General features: G+C 44.4%; 1 protein-coding gene and 1 pseudogene across 9 annotated transcripts in view; one reads left to right on the top strand and one right to left on the bottom strand.

Moving 5' to 3' along the window:
• APBB2 (amyloid beta precursor protein binding family B member 2) overlaps nt 1-22,983 on the bottom strand; it is a 1,135,523-nt gene that overhangs the window by 936,105 nt on the left and 176,435 nt on the right. For all 9 annotated transcript variants that reach the window (XM_085642196.1, XM_085642193.1, XM_085642198.1 and 6 more), the window contains one exon: nt 9,349-9,438. The gene's annotated coding sequence lies outside the window, so the exon portion shown is untranslated. The remainder of the gene's footprint in view (nt 1-9,348; nt 9,439-22,983) is intronic.
• LOC146862869 (large ribosomal subunit protein eL32 pseudogene) lies at nt 3,566-4,018 on the top strand (annotated as a pseudogene).

Below are 22,983 nucleotides of genomic sequence, written 5' to 3'. Positions count from 1 at the left end.
TTGCATTTCTTAGGTTACTGCAGCTTAAAAACGGAAAACCAACTCAAAATTAAAATACAATACCCATCTGTCACAACCTTCCAGAACACATGGCTAAGAGTGAGTTTAGTGGTAGATGTGAAGAACTAATCAAAGCAGGGATACTCATAGTGAGGCCTGTCTGATCTGTGCCTGGGCCCCTGGAGAACAACAACACTGGCCTGCGGTTCACTTGACTGGGAACGAACAATCAAACATGCTAAACAAACAAGCAAATAAGCATTCATTTACACTAAACTGAATTAGAACATTGGAATGTTGGAAGCTACATTGAAAACAATGGGGTGCTCTGGGCTTATAATGGCTGGTATAAACCCGGAGCTCCATCATTCCAATGCTTCTCTGTTCACAGCTCTGGCTGTGAACTAAGGCTTCAGGGAGCCTGAGGGGATTTGAATCCCCTGGCGCTCCCTGAAGGCTCAGTTTTATTTGTTAGAACATTCTGCCCTCTAGTGGCAGAATGTTCTAATAGCCTTATAGCCCTTTGTAGCCGGGCTATACCGGCTATTAAAGGCCCGCTGCTTTGTTAAAGTCCCTTGCCTTCGACTCGGGCCTTTAACGATGCAGCGGGCCTTTAATAGCCAGTATAGCCCGCTACGGCGGGCTATAAGGCTATAGTACAGAAGGTGTCCTCTACTAATTATCTTTAGAAAAACCTTCACAATTAGAGACATTGTGCGATACATGTGAGAAAATATGGTAGTCTCTTCAAATTAAAAAAAGAGTGTTTCATATTAATGCACTAGATTATATCCCTATATTGAGTGGCCTTTTTCCGAACTGATCGTATTCAAACATAAACCTAGAAACATTCATGGCCTCCACCATCTCTTTATCTTTTTTTTCCCGGCTTCATTCTTTATTTCATTACAATTTTAAACAGTGGTCACATATGAAAAAGTCGTGCAGATTATATACAGCATATCAAAGTGTTTGACAAAAAGTAATCGATCTAAGACAGATTAAAAAATATAGGACAGAGGTAATTTTGGACCTAATTCGATTAGAAAGCTCTATTATTATTACTCCAATTCTCAATTGATTTCCAGATCTTAATACCTTGAGCTCTCGCCTTCTTCCCTTTACAGGCAAAGATCGCCTTCTCTTGATTGTACATACCTAACAGCCGGACAAGCCAAGCCTGAAAGTTGGGGGGGATCTACATCCTTCCAACGAGCTGTTAAGATTATCCTATATACAGCCTTCCCCAAAAAGAGGCATGTTTCCTCCTCCTTGGTATGCTTCAGTGTATTATCATATCCCAAGATGTAAAGGGTAGGAGATTCAGCTACTAAGTGCCCAAACACTTCACGCCAAAAACCTGCTATCATACCTCTCAAAACTAAAAGTTTCACACTCATATAACATATGGAGTAAATGTGCCGCGGTTTTTCCACATCTCGGGCATTCTGATGTAGCTCTTTTCCCCCAAGAATAGAGTTTGGCAGGTGTAAAATAGAGATCGTATATAGTCATATATAGCTGGGCTTTCAGATTAGAGGTCACAAACAGCTTCATTAAAAGGGTTAATCACATATCAATATCCACATTAGAATTATTCAGTTTCCTTGACCAGCTCGCTTCAATAGACTCTACATCATCCCGTTGACTTTCAATTAAAATATCATATATAGTACCGATCCTTGTTGTAGATTTGCCCATACAAGTAAATATGGGAATATTGTCCAATGGAATATCAGCACTTTTTACATTAAGAATCGTATTAATTTGGATACATTTAAATACACTAGTATTAGGAATAGAAAATTTGCTTTGCAGTTGTTGGAATCTATTACTGTAGCCAGGCAGTAAGAAATCTCCTACCGTTAACACTCCTAAATATTCCCATCTTCTAGAAATATCATCGTATAATTGTGCTGGTAGCAGTGTAGAATGCCATAACGAAGTATACTTATTATATGTAGGAATATTAAGATGCCTCACAGTTTTCCTCCAGATTCCCCAGGCGCTCGATATAATCTTAAACTTAACTTTCTTGAAGTATGAGGGTTCTAATTGCTTTACAAGAAGGCCATTAGCCTTATCTCCATTGACCAATTCATATATTGAGGGTATATAGCTATCCCCTATCACAATTTCAGATGTTTTGATAAAAAATAATGACGTCATCTGCTGGAGCATGACAGCCCATAGATAAAATCCTAAATTAGGGATTGCCAAGCCCCCTCTTATGACTGGTAGAGAGGTATCGGATGGATCTCCTTATCTTCCCATACCCCCATACAAATCTACTCATCTGGGATTCCAGGGCCTTGATAGTTTTATCATCCACCAATAGCGGGATCGCACGGAACAAATATAGGACCCTGGGTAGAATATTCATTTTAAGAAAATCACCTCTTCCAATAATTGAGAGATGCAAGCCATCTATCCTTTTTAAATCGTTCTTAACCTTTTGGAGGAGAGGATCATAATTTATTTTAATGATTTCATCTATCTTGGGAGATATACGAACTCCTAGGTATACAGTACTTTCAACCTTTCTTGGGTCTTCAAATTGAGTATTCTGAGTACATATAACCATCGTTTTATCCCTATTTAGGGAATACCCCGAAAACTGGCCAAAGACTTGGGTACTCTGATCAATTTTAATTATTGCCTCCGTGGGGTGAGATGTTACTACCGCCATGTCATCGGCGTATGCTAATATTTTAGTGTCGAAGGGGCCCACTGTAATCGGTTTGATTACCTCTGCGTCTAACAGTTTTAGAATGAGGGGATTTATATATAGGGCAAAGAGAATCGGAGAGCATGGGCACCCCTGCCTAGTCCCACGAAATATATCAAAAAGCTTAGACTCATGACCCATTACCAGTACTCTGGCCTTAGGTGTGTAATACATAGCCTTAATGGACTTCACAAAGCGGGGACCCATTTTATTTCGATCTAAAACCGCCCACAAGAATTCCCACGAAACCCTGTCAAAAGCCTTCTTGGCTTCCAGGAGGACCATCGACATCCGGCCTTTAATAGTCCGCTACGGCGGGCTATAAGGCTATAGTACAGAAGGTGTCCTCTACTAATTATCTTTAGAAAAACCTTCACAATTAGAGACATTGTGCGATACATGTGAGAAAATATGGTAGTCTCTTCAAATTAAAAAAAGAGTGTTTCATATTAATGCACTAGATTACATCCCTATATTGAGTGGCCTTTTTCCGAACTGATCGTATTCAAACATAAACCTAGAAACATTCATGCCCTCCACCATCTCTAACGACAAGCTCATTAATAAACGAAGGGGTAAGTCAGGTGTCATGCGCACCGCCCTTCTATGTGGCCGAGGTTGTTATTCTACATGAAAAACTATAATAGTCCATTAAATAAAACACAAGAGAAGTTTCTGAACATAGGTATTTCATGGCGCCCTCATATGTGATAATGAAGAAACAGGAGGCAAGGGGAAAGACAACAATTGCCCAGGATGAGGTCCTTAACTACAATCCCGGCATCCTTTGCCCTCTCTCTTCCTTTGGCCTCTCTGCGGAGTAGGCGGATGTTTTTGAGCCGCAATCATGGCTGCCCTAAGACCTCTTGTCAAACTGAAGATTCTTAAGAAAAAAACCAAGAAGTTCATTCGTCACCAGTCTGATCGTTATGTCAAGATTAAGCATAACTGACGCAAACCACGAGGTATTGATAACAGAGTGCACAGGAGGTTTAAGGGCCAGATCCCGATGCCCAACATTGGTTATGGTAGTGATAAAAGGACCAAGCACATGTTGCCCTCAGGATTCCGAAAGTCTCTGGTACACAACGTGAAGGAGCTGTAGATGCTAATCGTGAGTAACAGTCCTTCTGTGCTGAGATCGCCCACAATGTTTCATCCAAAAACCGCAAGACCACTGTAGAGAGGGCCACCCAGCTCGCCATCAAACTCACAAACCCAAACACCAGATTGCGCAGCGAGGAGAACGATCAGACTTGCTCTTACTTTGCAGCTGTAATTTGCAAATAAAAATTGTAAAAAACTTCAACTGGCTATAACATTTTTTTTTTTTTTAAATTACCCAGGATCACACAGATTTGTTCAAGGGGAAGATAGGATCAATTCCCTGGTTTTCTGGTTTCACACTGTGCAATCCATCAACTAGATGGTTATCGCTTTCTCGTTTTACATCAAATGTTACAGCTTTTTCTTAAGTTCTTGATCCATAAAGTTAGAGCGTGGGTGGCACACGGAAGCCACATAAAGGCTCTGCATGTTTTGGGTTTGAGGACCTAAGAAAACCTCGTGCTGAGGAACACCTAACCATCTGGCTCGATCCTTCATTGTTTTTCCCACCTCTCTCACATAATGGCAATTAAGGGGATAAAGGCATAGGATCGAAATGATTTGACCATGTTCAAACAATTTGGTGAAGCAGGAGTACCCACACCACAGTGTGAGACTCCTCGTTTCAAGGCCCATAAATTCCTCAATACACTTCATTTTAGTAAGTGGACTATGAAACCGAGTGTTCTCTCCCCAAGGGTAAACACAAATTATTGCTGCGTTAATGTCCTGTTTTTTTTGTCCCACATACTTATTATCACTGTTTAGTTTGATTTAGGTTCTTCCTATCTCTGTAAAAAGACAAAGCAAAGAAACACCTACAAAAGTGATTGCCCAAGAGAGCACAATTTGTCACAAGATGAGGCCAAATTAATAAAAACCATGTCTCCTGGTTCAATAAATTCCATCTTGCTCGTTCGACAACAACTGGGGTGTGAGTGGCTCCAATGGCGAGACTCGGGGATTACTCTCACTAAAGAAACATCACTGTGTTATGGTACCTGACCAGGCTATGGATACAGAATTTACAGTCAGCATATTTTGGAAGAGTAATACAGTCAGGGTTAAACCCCAAGTCTCTTGGTACCATTGCTTTATTTTTCCCACTGTACGACATCTAGTGGTGGCGGTTTGGTGCTTGTGCCTGGCTAACTCAGGGAGTTGCACATCTTGTTGGGGGTCTTTGTCAAGTATTAATTATTGCTCTTGCTACTTTAACTGAGCCTGTTTCTAAGTACTCCTAGTGTTTACAAATAAGAGACTAAAGGCATAAGGAGATTCTGAGGCCTACAATTCTATTTCACTTCAATTCAATAATCCAGTTACTTCCTTTGTACACTTGACTCAACACAATTACCAATAAGAAGCAGGGAAAGCTTACACCAGTAGTGTGGTGGAGAGATAGCAACTCAAATGTAGCATAAAATGGTACTGCCAAATGTAGGTTTCTGGACGAGATTAGGGGCTTCATTTAGAGGGCAGTAGGGACTGAAACCCTCAAAATAACTCCACATCATGTACATGCTTCACACCCATTTACCCACTTTACACCCCTACACTCGCCAGAAAACTACCCTGCTGGCATCAATTTGGCTCTCAGTCACACCACAGACCACATTTTTTTGTCCACTGGGAAAATGTTTGGGAGTACCCATACATTAAACCCTCAACACCTTAGGACAGGATCCATTTCCACTTTAACGTCAGTCCTACAATATTGGGAAATGTTTTGGGTATTTTGTGAGCACGCTGCATGCCATCCTCCAATCCAAGAATACATATAGTTAAATAGTATGTGTGGAACGCCTTTGAGAAGAGAAACAAAAGTCCTCTAAGATGCATAGAGAACATGGCTGCTTGGCTCTACTGGCAGAAACAGCTACTCCTGCCATTGTAAGTCTCCTGATGGCATTATAGGCGAGCAGTGTCTGATTTCGGTGCAACATAGGAGCTGCAGTCTCTTATTTCCCCCACCCAGACCCCTACTACTGCCATCACCCAGAGCACATACTAATACAGTGTATTTTGGGAGGGTGCAAAATGATGCTCCTACCTAGTCAAAAGGGTGGCAGGGTTGGCTAAGCAGTTTAAAGGACTTTTCTACTCCCAGGGACCTTTTGAAAAGCCTCCCGAATCCGGCAGTGCAGGGTAGGTCACTCATCACCTGGGCGCAGTTATTTGGACACAATAACCTTATCGTGTCCACCACTTGGCGCGATTTGATGGGGCCAATCAAAAAATAGTTTTTAGATTGGCTGCTGCATCAACAGGTACTATACGTCTTGGTGCCACTTTTTGTTATTAACAGGCTAGAACACAACAGTGCCACCACTTTTTAGTGTAGAGTTACTTTTTTCACTTGGTCCGGATGAACTGCCGCTAGATCCACCTGACTAAATAAGCAAGAAACATGTCGCCCGCACGAAACTGAGCGCAACACCCTGCAGCATCATTGCAGAGAGTCGCCAACTCCATTTTTAATCATTAAAGTCTAATTTACCCGACTCTTCTATTTCCCTGTTTTAATTCACACACTTGCACTCCTACACTTTCAAGGCCCCTTACACCCCACTGCACCATACAACAAGGAATAAAAGATCTCCGCCAAAGAGCCCCTGCATAGGGTGCCCGTCGGGTATTGCAGCGTGACCCGACGAGGAGCATGCCCGATGATGAAGCATGACACCCAGCAGGCTGGGTGTGTGAGGGCCCTCATTCCGAACGGAAGGACTTGCCGGTTCCCCCTTTCCTATTAACACTACTATTCTCTAGTCTGGGACCTTGCCAGTCCCTTGCCTTCTTATCCCTCCCATAACAGGAACTGCATACCCATTTCTTTGGAACCTTTTAAAAAGCACAATAGATCCCTATTAGTACTAGCCTCTAATCTCACTCTGTGTCCATCAGACTACAGTGACAATGAGTAATATCTGCCACGCTACACCTTGGCCTGAATCAGCTAACACTAGTGAGTAATCAGAACAAGCGCCATGATTTCAAAGCAATATGATATCAATCGTGGAACACCCCAGTGTTGCCCTTTGTTACCCCTCTTGTTCGCCATAGTGATATAACCACTGGCAGAGCTGATCCAGCTGGAGGGCAGGGGCATCGTAGTGGGGGAATGCAAACACATAATATCCCTCTATGCTGACCACCTTCTGTGCCACATGGGAGATGGAGCCTCCGATGGCGGCCACATGGTACAGCTCCTTGAAAAATTTGGCGCTCTCTCGGGTATGTAGGTCAGCCGGGCCAAGATTTACTTATTCCCGGTAACCCAAGGTCTCCCATCATCACCAGGCACCCCTCCTAGGCCTGGTGTGGACTCCCAACTCCTTTAAATATCTGGGAATCCAGATCTACCACACGTTTGCGGGTTTACGGGAGCGAAATCTGGAGGGAGGGTGTATTGCGCTCTCTTAAATCGTGTGTTCTCATCTAGAGATCGCTCAAACTGCTGCTCAAGGCGAGCATTGCAATTTTGAAGATGGTGATGCTCCCCAAGTAGCTTTATAATTTCGCTAATCTACCGGTGGGTTTGCCAAGGACTTTGTTTTGATAGTTGGACACTCCCTTCTTATGGAGCTGATCTTGGAAAGGGGGCTGCCACAGATAGTCTCTAGCAACCATTACGCATCTGCCATCAGAGAGGAGGCTGGGAGCCCCGGACTTTGAGGCGGCTCAGCTCCAGTGGGTCAACCGATTGCTGGATGGTGCCCACCAGGAAGTGTTTGGCCCTGTCGGCCTGTAATCTAACCAGGAGATCTTGCTAGCCAAGCTGCTACGGCCGGCAATGAAAATCCCACATCATGGACACCTGCTGTCAGCTGCTCTTCACAGTTGATGCGGGGACACTGCTCAATGACCCCGCCTTGTAGCTTGTGGACCTCCCAACATGGTGACCCTCTGACCCACTTCCCAGCAGCACAGCTATGCGACTGGACTGAAGCTGGGATTGCAATGACGGAAGACTGCTTCCACATGGCAGTCCTGCTGCCATGGAGGTGATGGTGGTGCAGAGCAACCTTCCCCCTGGTCAGTTCCTGACGTATGAAGCCCTGATTAGGGCATACAGAGATTTATGGGAGAACAGCAAGAAGAAGTCCCAGACCCATGCGGTGTTTCAGTTACTGGTGACGATGGGATTGGCTTGGCACCTGATCCCATGGTCTTATAAGACATTAAATGAGATGTCTCGGAAATAACCTAACTGTGCTCAAGGACAAGTGGGAAGCAGTGGTGAGCGACATGATCCAGGAAACTGAATGGTGCAGGATATTAGCGTACTCCCAAAAGGTGTCCCGAAACATATGCCTGAAATATATATTCAATTTAACTACACCCACATAGCATATCGGATGCCACAAATGTTCAGGGTCATATACGGTGGTGAAACCACAGGGTGCTCCCAGTGTGCGCACCTTGATGCTGACTTTTCCCACATGACAAGCGGCTGCCCCCACCGGCAGGATTACTGGAGCAAGGTGCTGGACACACAAAACCTGCCTCATGGGGGTCTTTCCTAGGCCCAAGTCCCAAAAGTATGGCAGTAGGTTTTTGGATCTGGTGCTTGCTCTGGCCAGGCTGAGTATAGTCCAGTGTGGGCTCCGCAGTGGAGGTCTGGGAGAAGAATGTGGGGCACAGCAGGGGCGAGAGTGCTACTAAGGGAAGAAGCCAGGGAGGCGCGCACTAACCCAGTAGCAGGATTGTGGGCAGAGATCCTGGAAGTATAGGAAAGCCTCATTGACGACGCAGACTCTGGTGGTAGAGGACACTACAAATCGAGTGAGGCTGTTCCCGGAATCCAATTGAGCAATGAGGAGCTATGTCTTCAGGCACCAGAGTGGGGAACACCGCCTTTCCAGATGCATGGCTACCCCTTGACTCTGGTGATCCCCATGCCCGAGACCCCTACCCGGAACTGTTGATGGCTCGAATAACTTAAGATGAAGCCCTGCTGTTTCCCGTGAGGCGGCCTAAGTATCCCCTCCACATGCAATTATCCGCAGACGTTAGCCACAGTAACCAGGAGACAGCAGTTTGGGAGTTTTCCCTACCTATTGGTTTCTTTCTCTACTTTTCTTTTTCTCTTTCTTGTTTAGTTGGCTCTTTAAAGAAACTCGTTAGCATGAACCATTTGTCATTGACTACTGTTTGCCTACCTGTAAGAGGAAACCATGGGACACATTTTATACGCCAGACCCTTGGGTCCGCTAAGTGTGGCAAAGCAGACATTGACTACAAGTTACATCCTCTTTATACTAAACGGTAGGGCTTACAGGATTGTGTATGCTGTAACTCATTGACTAAGTAATATTGTATGTATACAGTTGCTGCAGCGGCAGCCGCACCTGAAATGCAGCAAATGGCTGTAAAAACCGCAGAAGAAATGCCAATAAACACAGTTTAAAAAAGCTCACTGATGAGTAATCATGAATCACGTCTACAGGAACACTGCGATAACAAAATCACTTTACAGATCAGGGGCGGGAAGAGGCTTTATATTTTACCTTGCCAGCACTCGCGAGGCTGCCTCACGTGTCAAAATGTTCTTCGTTACTAAGGTTTCAGCTCATCTCTGCTGTAGCTTGGTAAATAAACTGCAAAGAAAAAAATAAAACCTTAAAATTAGCAAAGGATTTAAGTACAGTGTTTTTGCCATCTGAAACGAAGAAAATTATTTTCGTCCTTTAACATTGCAAGCATATAAACGGATATGACTGTTTCAACATCCACATTTTTCCACATACTTCCATAATTTGTCATCACCTTACCCGTTGCTCGTGTAACTCCCAGACCTACATTCAGATCAAAATATGCAACAAGCGCAATCCAAGGTGAACCTCTCAGGAGGCCTGGGCCTTCGTAGACTACCATTTTCAAATAATAAGGAATCAATAGGTTACTAAATAATCCATTCAAAGCACAAAAGTTGCCCCCGGAAAACAGCCACAAAGTCCAAACATATGACAGAGCATTTTACTTATGTAAATACATACAGTTATCAGAATCAATTTGTGCTCAGTTGCCTAGTGGTCACACAAATAAACGAGTGATACAAATAAGCGCAAGGCACGAATATACTAGTAAAACACGCTGGGCAAATCTTGACCGGTCAAATGATGGGAATTGATGTAGCAATGTTTGGCATATGATAAAAGAAAGTGCTTCTCGTGGCCATAGCTGGCCATGCCAGGAATTTATGGCCAACCAGTAGTAAATGGCCAGCCCTGGCACATCCAGGTCATGCCTGGTGTTAACAGACATGATGTCTGTAATATGTGGCATGACTAATGGTATGTTTTGCTTCTTTTGCTCAAAGCAAAACAACTCTTCACTGTCTTCCTGTGCTTTTTTTCGTGGAACACAAGATGACCTTGACAGGTCTGGCCCAGCAGTTGGAAACGCCACGGCAATATGAGTTAAGAGGCTCGGCGGAGTGTCCGAGATGCCACACAGATGTTGCAGACTTTATATATTTGACATGGTACTGCACAGAGGCAGCGGAGTTCTGGAAAGTGGTGTTCCGAGAGCGGAGTAAGATTACTAGTTCCCCGGTGAAATATGACCCCATGCTGGCTCTTCTGGGATTTGACATGGGGTGGATAAATCCACTAGACCCGTGGTGGCTATATGTCTTCTGTTGGCTAAACGCTAGATAGGGATGCCTTGGGCCAGCGGTCTGGTTCCCACCCTGACTGAGTGGCACAGAGATATGGCCTACTGCAACAATAAATCTGATGTTTACAGTGAACTTCTCCCACCTCCGAGTCCCCTAAAAACCGCTGGGGCCTATATAAAACATACCTTGTGGGTAAAGAGACTGGGGAGGTGGAGGGGAAGTGAATGGGGCCTGTGCTTTTCATGGTGGGGTACAGAAGAGTGGTAGAGCTACTTTATGAAAAGGTTATGCGAGAAGAGAAGGGGCTCGCCTCCAGACTGATTCTGTGCTCACTAGGATAGCTGACTCACAGCTACCACCATGGTGGGCGTTGTGTGCCTGCGTAAGCTGCAAGGGACGGGGTTAATGCATGGCTGTGATCTACCCGAATCTGTAAAATGCAAACAGTGTCATTCTTCATTGATGTACTTGGGGAACTACACTACCCTCCATTGAGGAATATGTGTATATTTAATATGGTCAAGATGTCATTGCATGATTTATCTACTTTTTTGATTTTTCTTTTTTTAAACTTTATTTGTAGTTTTAACATAAAGCACGACAATGTATACCAATGTAATGTACAGTGAATCGCAATATCACCCCAATAATCTCTTCAGCCAGGTACCATAAATACAACATATGCGATGAAACAATCTTTCTGGTTACACAATATTGACAGGGTATATCCTGGACACAGAGAAATACATCGTTATACAGGGACCAGGAGGAATTTGTCAGTTATAAAAACCCAAGGACAGATAGACATATCTTCTGTTGACAACATGCGGTATGTATGTGGCCATCAGATCGGGCAATCTTGGTGGACTGATATTATGGATGACCGAGCTGCTACCAAAGCATACCCGCTGTTGTTTATGTAATTGCGATTGGAGTAGGATGCGTGTATGCAGAGTTTTGTGATAGTAGGTACCTCTGAAGAGGTTTCCATATATCTTTGGGCCTGGAGGTATGCTGTACTGTCTCAGCATAGATGGTAGTCTGTTATTGGCAATATGTTATGTCTGTCAAACATTCTTTAAATTTCGGTGCTCGGCCCCTTCCCCATAGACATGCCACTCTTCGTTTGGCTAACAACAGTGAAATAGCAAGGAATTTCCTATAGGCGGTAGGTATCTGTGCCGTGTATCCTAGGAGTACAAGCAAAGGGTCTCTTTCTATTAGTCTGTCAGTCATCTTTTCAAGTGCCACCAACACCTGTCCCCAATATTCTTGAATTTTCGGGCATACCCACGCTAGATATAAGAACCCCGCACCCGACTGTTTGCATCGCTCACAGCTATCAGTTTCTGCCAGCTTAAATTTGTATTTCTTGATCGGCGTATAGTATAAGCAATGCAGATATTTATAATGTATCACTCGTAGCCTGCAACTTGCTGAGATCTGTGCTGTTTGGAGACAGCAATATTTCCACTGGTCGTCGATAATTTCTCGCCCAAGATCTTCTCCCCACTGCACACGAGACGGACTATGAATTCCTTCCCTATGTGATCGTATGTTGGTGAATAGGGCTGATACTAGATGCTTTCCATCAGTGGATCCTAGCATGTGATGTAGCGGGATGAGACTTAAGGGTTCTTGCGGGAAATCTGGAATAATTGAATCGTATTCCCGGTCGTAGACGCACATAAAGGAATACATCCAATGGTGTATATTGTATATTCTGTTAAAATTGCTCTAGAGTCCGGAACTTTCCTGGGTTGAACAAATCTCCCCACGTGTGAATGTGGGCTCGTTGGCATGCCCTAAGAAACCTTTTTCTTGCAGCAGTGATAGATTAGGGTGATAAGTCAGTGGGAGTCGAGGGGAGTACAGGAAAGGCAAGGCCAACATAGATGCTATCTGGTGCCATGCATCAACCGTACCTGTGATAGTAGTGTGTGGTGTCGTGCGTGTGCGCAAAGGCCCATATATCAAGCCATTCAGTGGTACTGGGTCTGCCAGCCAGTCTTCTACAGCTATTTGTGGCATGTAACTAGGGGGATGTATCCAGTAGTAGGCGTAGTGCGCCTGTGCGCTTAAAAAATAAAGATCAAAGTCAGGGACATCAAACCCCCCTTGATCATATGGTCGCGTTAAAGTCGACCATTTTAGTCTCGGTTGTTTCCCTCCCCAAAATAATCTTATCAATTCAGAATGTAATGTCTGAAAGAAATGCCGTCCGGGATGGTACGGGATATTAAGAAACAGATAAAGAAATTGTGGGAGTATAACCATCTTTATGAGGGAGGCCCTCCCCGCTAATGACAGTGGTAAGGAGATCCACCGTGTATTGTTGGCTTTAAGCCGTGTGATAGCCGTGCCATAATTCGCCCTTATAGTTTCTTCCTTATCTCTGGTGACCGGTATTCCGAGAAATCATAGGTCGGCATCGCACCAGTCCAATGGGAAATCAAGCGGAAATCTGGATACTGCTGGTGTAAGTGGAAAAACTTGTGACTTCCCCCAGTTAATATTAATACCTGACAACCTGCCGAATTTAGTAAATTCTCGCAGTATAGGGTTCATGTTTTGCATGGGGTTTCTAATATATAGCGTCATATCATCTGCATATAGTGAGATTAATATTTGACGCTGGCAGCAGCGAAATGCCTTATCTTTGTGGACTTGACGTACCCTGGAAGCTAAAGGTTCTACCGCTATGGCGAACAGCAGTGGGGATCATGGACACCCCTGACGAGTACCCCTCGAGATTGTTATCGGCTGAGATAAGTGCCCATTAATCAGAATCTTGGCGGTAGGGTGATGATATAATATTTTAATCCAGGGCAGATATAAAAGTGGGACGCCCATTCTTTGTAAGACCCCAAACAGATAATCCAACTCCACTGAATCAAACGCCTTGGTGGCATCTAAAAAACAAGCATTGGCATAGCCAATAGGTCTCGCCTTTGGGACCTTTTAAGTGTTTAGCCATGCAATAGTTGCATAACTAAATACTTATAAGGTCCCAAAAGCGAGACCTATTGGCTATGCCAAGCGGCCGTGGGGCCGCGAAAGGGAAGGTGATCACGATTAAACATCAAAGCGGCCCTGCGGCCGCGAAAGTGAAAGCAATCGCGGTCAAGCGCGGCGCCCGCGCCCGCGCACATGCACTGTAGGTCTAGGCTGGCCTGGTAGCACTTTTTGGAGCCCTCTCAAAAAGTCTTGCCAGACCAGCGCTTGCGCTGGGTCAGGCGAGACCTAAACAGCGGCAAGTGGGAACTCAGGAGCTACTGTCTGGATGAGGGAAAAAAAGGTTCTTAGGTTGTGAGATGTGTTCCTGCCTGGTACAAACCCTGACTGGTCGGGAAGTATTAGCTTGTCCATTAATAGAGTTAATCGATTAGCCAATGTTTTTGCCAAGATTTTTGTGTCACAATTTAGCAGTGATAATGGCCGATATGAGTCGCAGGACTCAGGGGGCTTACCGGGCTTCAACAGAGATGTAACTATTGCTTCCCTCAAGGGGAGGTGGGGGGGGGGGTGGAGGTTGGGTGGAGTACGCCTACCTCTAGGGATTCCTCATATACCTCTTTTAACACTGGTGCCATGATGTCGATGTAGCTTTCATAAAATTCTGCTGGTAGGCCATCAGAGCCTGGAGCCTTACCGTTCTTTAATTGCATAATGGCATCTCTAATTTCATCTACCTCCAAAGGGTGCATTAGGAATTCCCTTTGTGCATCGCTAAGCCATCCAAGAGCTACATCACCCATAAAGTCATCTAGGTCTGGAGTTTCTTGTCTCTGGGATGTATATAGGGTCCTATAGTGTGCAATGAACATATCTAAAATGGTTAGTGTGCCACGTTGCAGTAAGTCCCCCGGTCCTTGTATCTCTAAAATGTAAGCATTGAAGCGTGGGTTTCGTGTCATTTCCGCAAGCGCGCTACCCGGCCTCTCCCCTTCCCCGTATTTGCGGGCTACCCAGTATCGGCCTCTGAATTTTGATTCTCAGAGTGCCGTGTCCTCATAGTCAGATAATTTCTCCCGGAACTCTGTTTGCACTTGCCCTGTGTCTCCTCCTTCCATTCGTCTCTCCAGCTCTTGTATAATGTGTTCTGTAAATCTTTCAACACCCCAAAACTCTTTAATATACAAAAGCCCCTTATCGTCACTTTAAAGGCCTCCCATATCACTTCAACACTATCTACGGTTCCCTTGTTTGTAATAAAGAAGTCCTTGATTTCCTCTCCCAGTTCTGCCTGAAAGACTGCATCCAGTAAGGCTGTGGGCTGCAGTCTCCAGCTCGGTCTGGGTCTATCATAACCCGGAGGCGTGAGTGACACCTTCACCGGACAATGATCTGAGAACGTCCTAGCCAGGTGTGACACATTGCATATGGTTGGACCTAATTCCTTTGAGAGTAGGCAATAATCAATCCGTGACCATGTCCCTCTATGGGCTGTAAAGTGTGTGCCTTCCTGTCTCTGTGGGTGTGCATACCTCCAGCTATCTATCAGTCCACCCTCTGCAATGATACCGCACAACGCCTCCTGTGCGTTGGTGTAATGATGTGTAGCCGCATTCGATCTGTCCTGGCCTGGGTTCAGGGCGACATTGAAATCACCACCCCAAATAATATGAGTGGAGCCAATATTCAGTATTTTGCCCCATATATTATTGAAGGATTCAGGGCTGTCTGTATTAGGCCCATAACAATTCGCAACTGTAACTGAGTCCCTGCCAAGCCTTCCCCATGTAATGACAAAGCGACCCTGTGGATCCACCACCAACCCGCCATTTCAAAAGGAGTATGTTTTTTTAAACAAAATTGCTGTGCCACGAGCATAAGATGAATAGGATGAAAATAGACGACAACTGGCCCATTTGCTGACAAAGGTGTTTAAAGCTTTGGGATTAATATGGGTTTCTTGCAGCAAAGCTACGTGTATTTGCTGTCGATCCAGATAGGCCAGGACTTGCCTCCGCTTCCTTGGGTCTCCAAGTCCCCTGACATTCCACGACATCACTCTTAGTGTGGTTCTATCCTCCTGTGCCATTGTTTCCTTGTATTATCATCTGACTAATAAAATTAAGTATACGCGTACATTTGCATTCTTGTACATAAAGAGATGTGTGCCATCAATAGATCATGCGATTGTTCCTCTGTGAATGTTAATCTCCCCCCCACCTCCCCCTCCCACTGAAACATCCCAAACATGTGAGTCGCATCGAACCCTCCCCCCTCTCTAACACCCCTTTGCTTCTTCAACGCAACAATTAGGTCCATAGTTTCCCATTGAGAACTTGGTAAATAATTTTGAAGAAACAAGAACATTGTAAATAACCATAGGGGGGGATCTCCCGACTGGGGAATGCATCTAGGTGACCCACGAATACCTCTTATCAGTCCAGGTGTAGTATACCAAGTTACTGGTCCCTGGGTAGAGTACGAGGGTGTCCGGTTGCAGAGTGACTATGTACTCCCTCCGGAATATGAGACATCGTTCAAGTGTTTTTCCACCTGTGTACTATATCTTATTTCAGGGTTATGTTGAGGTATCCAACATTCATGGCCGTGGCATTCAGGCATGGAACATGTCTTATCGGTGACAGTTAGCAATTATCAGCGGCATTCAATTTATTTCCGGCGTATGAAATCGGGAGGAGCCATCTGGCGTCCCTGCATGTCTTCTAGGTTTTTTAAGTTGCTTCAGAAAGTCCTCGACTTGTTGAGGCTTTGTGAAAAAGGTTTGGGTTCCCTGATGTGTGATTCGTAGGCGAGCTGGGTATAATAGGGCATAATCAATCTGGGCTTGTCTTAGTTTTTGTTTCACTGCCATAAACTTGCGGCGTTCTTCCTGCACATGCAATGTGAAATCGGGATACATGGTAAATGATAGTCCATCATAGGTCAGCTGTTTTTTCTCCCTGGCCACCCTTAATGCAGTATCCCTGTCCCTATAATTTAACAATCGAGCAATTATGGGTCTGGGCGTGCTACCAGGGGGTGGTCTGGGCCCGAGGGATCGATGAGCCCTTTCCACTATGAATTGGGGAGACAGTAGTTCAGCCCCCACCACCGTCACCAACAGCTTCTCGATATAGCTTCTCGATATATTCTTCCATCTAGCCTGTATTTGTACTTTCCGGTATACCCAAAACGCGTATCTTATCCCGTCTACTTCGCGCTTCTATGTCCTCATTCTTGGCCGCAATGACCTTGAGCACCTTATCCAGTTGTGACGTCGTTTTTTGCACCTGGGCTGTGGTATCTTCAACATTTGAAATATGTTGTTCCGCGTCTTTTAGGCGTGTTTTGTGTCCTTCTATCTTGCGGGCGATCGCATCCATGGGTGTGCTCATCGTGTCTATTCTGTCCGCGATGTTTGCAAATCCTTGCCGTACTTCCAGCAGGATTGATTGAAGGTCTCCTCCCGATGATGGCTGACGTTCCTGCTGCGAATCTTCCGTTGCACTGTCCATTTCCGTTGCTTGCTGCTTCGTGGATTTCTTACCTTCGAATGTCAGTCGTGGTTGGCGGGCATCTGTTTTACCCATCTTGGCTCTGTCAGTATTGATGTCTATTCACATTGGTGTGGGCCCTCTATGTTTGTTATGAAATATGTATGCTGTGTCTAGTGCCTCAGCTTCCACTTCTCCCCAGCAACTTGCAGATTTGTGCACCTGTGTTCCGTAGCTGTGAGCTAGTGACTTCGTCAAGGGCGCCATTCCAGTTTGTGCAGGTTAAATGTATGTGGCTGCAGGGGGGAGGACGATGAGGGGGAAGCTAGCACTGCTATGGTCACAGTTCAGGTACTCCAGTAGAATTACCTTCGTTCAGTCCGTGCTTAACAGGCCAGCTCCTCGCTTGCTCATGACCAGGGGGAGGCCTCAGCCATCAGCTCCACTGTACAGTTATTGCAATGCACGCCGTCACCTTATTTATTTATTTTCACTGCAATGCTCCCCGAGAGAAAGTTGAAGAGTCTTGATTTATTTTACTTCCCCAGGTATGGTGTACACATGGGTCGCCTGTGGTAATATTCAAATGTTGTTCCCTTTCAGGATTGTTGCAGTGCTGTGCCTAATATGTGCATCCCTTCGGGTCTACGATCTCCTCCCCCTTCTCATAGGCCGGAGCTCGCACCGGCTGCGCTGAAGGTCTGTATGCTTTATAATGAAACGAGCTCCGTGTATTTCTGTCCGGAGAGATTGTATAAATGTGGGCCCTGTGTCTGTTCTCGCACGTAGGCCGCCGTGTCTCACGAAGATCGCAGCCCTCTCTCGCCGCGTCTTCGCATCTCTCCTTCCCCGCCGCGCCTATGACCGCCGCCTGAAGCTGAGCCCCACAATCGCTTGCCACTCTTACTTTATAGATACTTCCGTTGGCAGCGGCAGCCAGTCATTAACATCTCGTCGCGGGAGGCAGTCATCGGGCAATCCTCCTCTCTGCCGACTTCTGTAGGCCTTTCCACCTCAGGGGAGCCTCGACCCTCGCGTCACGTGTGTCGCTTCACCGCTCCGCAGCTCCAGAAGCCGCAGCTCCGGGCAGATACCTTCGTCATGGATCACTGCACCGCTAAGTTCCTGAATGGTTAACAGGCTGGACTCCTAAGTTTTCTGGTATTTTACCGAATCGGGAGTTGAATAAATGGCGGATTATTGAACCGGACTGCGGGAGCCTCAGAGTCGCGGCCATTCCACACGTGCGCCACATAGCGCCCAATGTATGATTTATGTACTTGTGTGTTTCAACGATAAAGAAATAAAAAAGGAAAAGGTACTGTAGCATCTGAAAAACATCTGCATATGACAGACTTTGCAAAAGATGCAGGAAGAAGGGACAGTTTCACAAGGAACGGGCGGAAGACAAGATGATCACCAAGGAATTTGCAGTCATAACTCCACTTTCATATTCCTTCATAGTCTCTTTTTTAAACGTGACTAGCAATCTCAGCCCATCAAACAGAAAGCCTGAGCACTGTTCTCAGTCATCCTCCTACTCGCCGTGTCCTTGAGTGACTGCAGAGCTATGCATATAGTGGTTTGCCCAGCTCTGCCATGCTTGCAGTGGACACTTTCTGTCCAAGAGCTGGGAGCTCTGAGTGGAAGTCAGCCAACTCAGGCCACATTTCATTGTTCCGCATTAGTTTAGCAGAAACATTGGGTGAGGTTTCCTTCTTTAGCCATTCTGGAATTTTGCTTTTTATCCAAGGGGAAGGTGAAAAACCTCACCCATGTATATCTACTAATACCACGACGGTGATTAGCTTGACAGCAATAACATTCCTAACCAACCTTTGGTATGAGAAAACAGAATTGAAAGACAATTCGCTTCAACTAGTCAGCAAGAGTGTAAACTGAATGAAAACATGACTTTATGCAGCTTTCAATCACGTAATAAGGGAATGCAGGAAGACACACTGCAGCTCTGGCATACATTTTTTGCTTAAATATTGTATTATAATTTTGTAAAATATATTAAGAATGCAAGTATAGATTATGTTTTTTAAACCATGACATTCAATGTCTAGATTATACAATTTCCGAACAGTGAAAAGACATTAATGAACAACATAACTGGATTTCCAAGTAATTCAGAATAAACCGTATACATATACGTAGGCAACTGAGTTCTACGTTGTGTATCCACTGTCCGGTATCGGTCAGTTGAAGTTCTGGGATTCTTTCCCGCAGCAGTTCAGCTCTCCCTATCTCATTTTACCTTTGGAAATTCTCTGCAGGACTGGTTCTCCCTGATGTTGATTTGTGAAATGAGATCTCTTTTAAACTCTCAGTTGTATCAATAATTCTATACAGTTTGCCTATTGCTATGGAAATAGGATTTACCAATATGTATTTTTGGTGTTTGTCGCGACAATATATAATAGTTACGTTTTCAAGACAGTTTCCAGATCAATTCATTCTTAATTACACACAGCCTGTAGAACATAATGAATACCTAGAAGGTGCACAATGAAGGTAAAGTACCTGGAAAAAACATGATGACTGAAAAACAGTATTGAAAAAAGTAAAAAACAATTAAGACTAGAGCAGATGCTATTGTGGAAAAAACCCATTCAACCTTGACTTAACAGGGAGATGGTATGCAGGATGACAGCCTGTGGCTGCATAATTTATAATGGGACAAAAACTATATGTATAACGATGCACATACCGAAATACGAGAAAGAAAAAGGCCCATATAAGAAAAAACATACAAAATGTATTCACTAAAATATGTCAAGAGCCTCTTGACATATTTTATTGAATACATTTTGTATGTTTTTTCTTATATGGGCCTTTTTCTTTCTTGTATTTCGGTCTGTGCATCGTTATACATATAATTTTTGTTTCATTAATTGTTTTTATATATGTTTGTGTTATGATAATTTTATGAACATTCTGAACCATTGTTTGGATTAAATATTGAATGCCCCTGGTTCAGGTGGTTAGGGCTGCCCCTGTGGTGGTTAATAATTTATAATGGGGGCTTGGCATTAATTCACTTTCATTAGAAACTGAGCTTCAAATTTTAAGTACAGCAAAAATGGGCTTCAATCTTCCAACCTGCAGGTAGTCCACATTCCATGAGCCTGGAGGAAGGTGAGCGCAATGTACAATTATGTTACTTTTTGGATTATTGTTTTCTAACAAACTACGCAGCGTACTGGCATTATGCCCAAATAAACTATTATTTAAAAAACCATGTTTCAAGGCCATTTACCATTTTCTCCTTGGCATCAACAATATACGCAACAGGGGATAGTATCATATGTCTATTATTGCCTTGGGCAGGATAGTGTGGCTTCATGACTTAGAAAGGCCCGCCTTTCATGATCCATGACACTCCCTTCACTGGACACATACAAAAACTTGCATATTAAAGAATTCACAAGTATGTATGAAATATATGTAAACAACTATTTCATAGTCCATGTTCTCTCATCTCCTATCAAGTCTTACCATGCCTTGCCACTCCATCCTGCCACTCTGTCTTCCAATCATCCACGATACCCCTACCTGCAGCCTCAAATGATTGTGTAACCCGCAATGATCACTCGCCATGCCCTTCCTCCACTCACCACATTAAACATGGAGTGTTGAGTATGCAGCAGGTCTGGAGGCACTCAGGATATTTAGAAAGAGGGAGCAATGAATGACCCACCATAGCAATCACACAGGGTAAGGCAGGGCCCAGAAGTGCCAAGAACAAAGCAGATACCGTTGATGGACTCGGGCAATATAAGAGAGGAGCCTTGGAAGGTGCATAGCAGAGATGGACACAAGGTTATTTTTGATGCATTTTGTCCTATAGACAAGGCTATAGGTACAAGGACGGCAGTACTGTAATTACTGCAAAACAATGAGGACCATCCCACACTACAACCAATACAACATATCACAGCAAAACACCGTGACAAGCACCAAGATTCATGGAGATAGGGAACTGGGGAACACAAGGCTGGAACGGACGATATTTGAGACAACAGGCTGTAGGGAAACAGGCAACACTGGTACAATAAACCAGAGAACTGGAGAAATAAGATAGACGCATGGAATAGGAAACTCCTTGCAGAATGAGAGAGGAAACGCTCACATTCAAAAGTCTTGTTACAAAGGAACAGAACTCACTTGAAACAAGGAAATCAAGCATAAAACAGGTCAGATACAATCAAATCAAATCCAAGTCGACAACACAATCCCGACCACCTAGACAGAGATCTTTAACAGAAGATCAAATACTACTTACAGCCGAGTCAAGCACGATACACAACTAGTACTCAAACACGCATTAATTCAAGCCTTGCGGAAAGGCTCTAAACCCTGTTACATTCTAGTAATCAGCCAGGACCATAAAAAAACACAACTCTACCACAGCTGACGTAGTTTGCGTGGAGGATCACAAGACCCAAAGCACGCTGCAAATCAACATGCAGAGACAACCCATACCATTCCACTTACACACAGCTGAGATTTGGAAGGTCATGAAAGCCCCCACCTCAAGAAGTATCACACCGTCAAAGCCAAAGACATCAGCCTCACAGGAGTGATCCTCCATTGGAAAAGATCTCTGCCTTAAAGTGAACACCAATGGATCGTGCTAAATGCACAAACTATTATTACATTACTTCTTCCTCTACATATTCCAGTGTATTTATGGTCTACACCAGTCTTTAGACTGAAATGTTCTTCTCAGGTTGTGTTCCGGTCATGAAGGTTAGGACGGCGCAACCGTGCAGCAATCTTAATAAATAAAAGGGCAAGGAGGGAAAGCAACAACTGCCAACAGTCTGGTCAAATAAAACCGAAAATACATATCTCCTCCCCCAGCAGTTACACTCACTCCTCCCCCCCCCCCCCCCACACAACTATGCCAAGTTCTGCAGGATTTCAACTACCCTTCCTCTGTTTTCATACCAAGCAGTTATGAAGCATAATATTAACAAAAGTGCAAAGCAATCATGATGCTCTTTGTCTTTAAACATATTGCAATTATCCTGAAAAGTTTCTGGAAATTCATGCAACACATTAATTTCTACGATTAGACTAAAATGCAAAAAATATAAAAAAGCAAAATGTAATCTTCAGTAAACTTTCCCTTAAACCGCCAAACAAAACCTCTCAGGAATTTGCCAAGCACATTTTTCTGGCAGAAATACAAAAACAAGCACAAGTACGGACAGCAACATAGAAAGAAAACATTTAACAAAGAGTGAGAAGAGAACAGAGTGCTCACGAATAACACTTTGAGAGAGTCAATAGAAAAAGCTAGGTGGAAGATTCAAAACAACAAAACAGGGACACACTAGGCATCCGTGAACACAAAAGAGCACAGAGGAGAACGCGAAGACATCTGCCAAATGTTGCTGGCGAACTGTGAATAGATATTTGCTGCAGAAATTCAGGGAGGCAGATGTTACTGACAGGGTGATCTATAAATGGTTTCACACCCCCAGCCCCATCCTGGGCCCCGGCAAAAAAAGGCCGGGCAAACAAAACGGGGGAAATCCCTTGGGATGGACTCTCGGTGCCAAGGACAACTGTATTTCCGCAGTTTGGCGCTGAACTCTTTCAGAAAGAAGTCTTTGTCACACAGACTCAACAGTCGGCTGCATGGCTTTAGAACATACTGCGCTCAAGATGTCTAAACAAACCACGAGGCAGCAGAGCTGCTGGGGCTAAATTGAACTCGAGGGCTCCCCAGCCTGTGTATATCAACAGTGCACGTTAACAAATCGTCTATTTACTAAGCCCTGGCTCTTCACAGCAACAATCTACAAAACTCGGAGTGAAAAAGCAAGCCGGTGAAATGAGTACCTACACTGTTTATATTGCGCTTCATTTAGTCCATACCTAAATGCCGGGACTGCTTTAATGTGAATCCAGCAGGACCGAAAGAGTCCGATTTCAAAAGAAAGACACCCTAGCAAGCACCCGGGAGCAAGCACACACCACAACTGCTCAGTCCCGCCACAAGAGGAGGGCTTCTTTCAAGCAGAAAGCTACAGGGCGGAATCAACTGGGGATTAGGA

Source organism: Triturus cristatus, chromosome 2_2 (genome assembly GCF_964204655.1).
Source record: "Triturus cristatus chromosome 2_2, aTriCri1.1, whole genome shotgun sequence".
NCBI classification, from domain to species: Eukaryota; Metazoa; Chordata; class Amphibia; order Caudata; family Salamandridae; genus Triturus; species Triturus cristatus.
This window is presented reverse-complemented; position numbering and strand designations above follow the sequence as displayed.